Source organism: Artemia sp. Qi Xiang Cuo, chromosome 16 (genome assembly GCF_049724085.1).
Source record: "Artemia sp. Qi Xiang Cuo chromosome 16, ASM4972408v1, whole genome shotgun sequence".
Lineage (NCBI taxonomy): Eukaryota > Metazoa > Arthropoda > Branchiopoda > Anostraca > Artemiidae > Artemia > Artemia sp. Qi Xiang Cuo.
The window spans coordinates 33,451,130-33,454,510 of record NC_142809.1 but is presented as its reverse complement, the minus strand read 5'-3'; the positions used below and the strand labels follow the sequence as shown (position 1 = coordinate 33,454,510).

Sequence of the window (3,381 nt, the reverse complement as noted above, 5' to 3'; positions counted from 1 at the left end):
ATCATGATTGTTTTTTTTTCATTGACCTGTACAAATTACCTCACTATAATTAATTGAAGCAATCTTTTGTCACAGTGGTTCAAGTTCTTCATCATCATCAAATATGGAACCAAAGAGACCAAGTTATAAGAAGAAAAAAATGGAGGTTTTAGAGGATCCATTAGAAAAAATACTGTTGGAATAAACAAAGGACACCCAAAATCTGGATTATGCGTTTGGAGTGTATGTCTGTAATGAGTTGAAGCACCTCGACAGAAAAAAAAACTCCCTGGCCAAATTAAAAATTAAGCAGGTGCCATTTGACTTGGCAACCACGGATGAGGTGCAGACCTGATTTAAAAAAAAAAGTTTTTTTTCCTATGATTTAATATAGAGACAAGTTTTAAATTTTCTTTTCTTGTTTGAAGAAAGGGACAGTCCGTAGAACATTCACTGGGAAAACTTTTCTCAGAGAAGACCAAGGACAGTAAATGTCTGTTTAATTTTTAACAAAATGATGAAAATATGGTTATAAGTACTGTTATTTCTCTTAAGCTTTGCTTATCTTGAACTTCCAAATAGATGTTCACTTTGCCAAGATAGCTGTTCATCATGAGAATTGAAATATTCTTGAAATTTTATTCAAGTCTCATTGGCCAAGAGCGTGTGATTACTGGACCCTTGCTGGTTCAAATGGCTGCTCCAAAATGAAGGCTCTGATACCCTCCACTGACCAGGTATAATTTCTCCGTTTCCTCGAATTGTGTCAGTAAGGCTTGAATTACAGTAATCGGAGCTCTCGGCTACTAGATAGTTATGAAGGCATACACATGCCATGGTTATGTTCTTAACCGTCTCTAATTTACTATCTATTGGCCTGTAAAATATCCTCCAGCGAGCAGCTAACACTCCAAATGCATTTTCAACGCTCATTCTAGCCCTTGATAATCTGTAATTAAAAATTCTCTTAGAGCGTGATAAATGATGTTCATTTCCTGGGAAGGTCTCATTAAATTTTTTCTTAATGGAAAAGCCTGATCCCCAACAAATACAGGTGGTAAACTATGGGTTCCAATGACTTTTTGTGGGTGTAGTTCTATTGTACTTTCTAGAATGCTTTTTCCAAAAGAACTGTTTGAAAACACCCCAGAATCACTAGCACTTCCTTCTGCACCGATATCCACAACTATGAACTTGTATGTTGCATCAGAAACAGCTAGAAGAACAATGCTGAAGAAACTTTATAGTTATAGATCACTGAGCCTGAGTTTGTTGGACATTTAATTCTTATATGTTTTCCATCTATGGAACCCATGCAGTTCGGAAAGTTCCACCTTTCTTCAAAAGCTCTTGAAATTTTTTCAAAGTCTTCAATAGTAGGAACCTTCATCACAATGGGTTGCAAGGTTTCCCATATAGCTTTAACAGTTTCAGCTATTATTTTAGTTACAGTCGACCTACCAATAAAATACTGAAAAGATAACGAACGTTTGCTATCTCCAGTGGCTAAATACCTAAGTGTAAGAGCCAATCTTTCCTCTCCACCAATACTTCTTCTCCATCTTGTGCCCTTTTTTGATATTTTATCTTTAACAAGCTGGAATACATATTGAAACTGATTTGGCGTCATTCGCATATAATCAAAATACCACTGAGAATCCAGTGTCTTACATTTTCAATAAGAATAATATATTCACCAGAATTCTCTGTTTTCTGAATGACAGGTTTCACCCACCATTGACGTTCTGGCTTTTACTCTCTTAGCTAAAAAAAGGGGGGGGGTGAATTAAATCTTTGATAATAAATAGTCCAAATGTTTAAGGGTCATTGGGGCGCAGGTGCTACCCAGTACATCATTCTAATCAGAAATAACCGCCTGATATAAACAAATTTCCATTTTGTTTTTTTCTCGTCTAAAATTGCAGTTACTGTATCTTCTGTGACGGGAACTATTCTGTCCTAGCTTTTTGATGATTATTTATTTTATCAAACAATTCATGGTAACGAATTGTAAGGAAGCAGCGAAGTATTTCAGGAGTCATTTTTAAGTGATTGGAACAAAAGGTCAAACTTTATCACAAAAATCGAATCATGTGAGAGGGCTGGAAGCCGCTCCTGAACAGAAGGGGGTTGCCCTCCTCAATAATCCTTTTTGTTTTAAGATTTAATGTTGCTTCTTACTTTCAGTAGAAAAAAATCCTTTTTATATTTAATTTTAAATACAATAAGGGTGAAAAATAATGGCTCTTTTTTGGTTTGTTTTGTTTAATGATTTTGTGTACATACTTTTACCATTTCACTGTAATATTTGTTGTCATATATCAAAGCAGAAATCCTAAGAACAAAGAGAATTGCTAATTGTGGGTGCACTGTGATCCATACACAGAAAATTTAATCTTTCTATGTTTTTCTTTTTAATGTGCGACCCACCTCATATGCATAGTAATTTCTGTTCGTTTTCAAATTTTATGTTGCTGTTTACTTTCAGTTGGAAAAACTTGTTTTTTTTAAATGTAATTCTATATACAATAATGGTTGAAAACCATTTGGTAATTTTGCATAATAAACCATAGCTGCAATATTTGTTGCTATACATTAAAAAATAATTACTATAAATTAAAAAGAATTACTACTTGGGGATGCACTGTCATCCATATAAGGAAAACTTAGTCTTTCCGTTTTTGGATTCGTCTGAGCACTACGATCTATGACATTCACAAAAAAAATTATAAAACGGGAGGGGAAAGACCCAGAGACCTGGATTTCAAAAGGTCTATACGCAACATAGACTGTTGTTTTAAAGGCATCGACAGTTCTTGGGAGAAAGTTAACCATAAGAGTGACATATTTTGCCTTTCGTCTGATTCTACGAAGCAAAACAACGGCAGCAGCAGTTGGATATAGAATTATTCTAAGAAGAATTCCGTTTTAAGATTTAATGTTGCTCCTCACTTTCAATTGAAAAAACTGCCTAATAAGCCATAACTGCAGTAGTTATTGCTATACATTAAAAAATAATTACTATAAAATAAAAAGAATTACTGGTTGGGGATGCACTGTCATCCATATAAGGAAGACTTAGTCTTTCCGTTTTTGGTTTCGTCTAAGCACTACGGTCTATGTTATTCACAAAACAATTTCTAAAAAGGGAGGGGAAGGACCTAGACATCTGGATTTCAGAAGGCCTATATGCAAGATAGACTGTTGTCTTATAGGCATACAGTTCTTGGGAGAAAATTAATCATAATAGTGAAATATGTTACCCTTTTTCTCCTTCTGCGAAGCAAAACCAAGGCAGCAGCAGCTGCAGTTGGAGATAGAATCATTCTAAGAAGAATATAAAATAATGACTGGTTCTAGCTTGGACTTATTCCGCATGCGATTTTTCCGCATTCAAAATGC

The 3,381-nt window shown here is 34.8% G+C and overlaps 1 pseudogene; it reads right to left on the bottom strand.

The window, feature by feature from the left end:
- Positions 1-428: 428 nt before the first annotated feature.
- LOC148942813 (uncharacterized) lies at positions 429-1,609 on the bottom strand (annotated as a pseudogene).
- Positions 1,610-3,381: the final 1,772 nt, after the last annotated feature.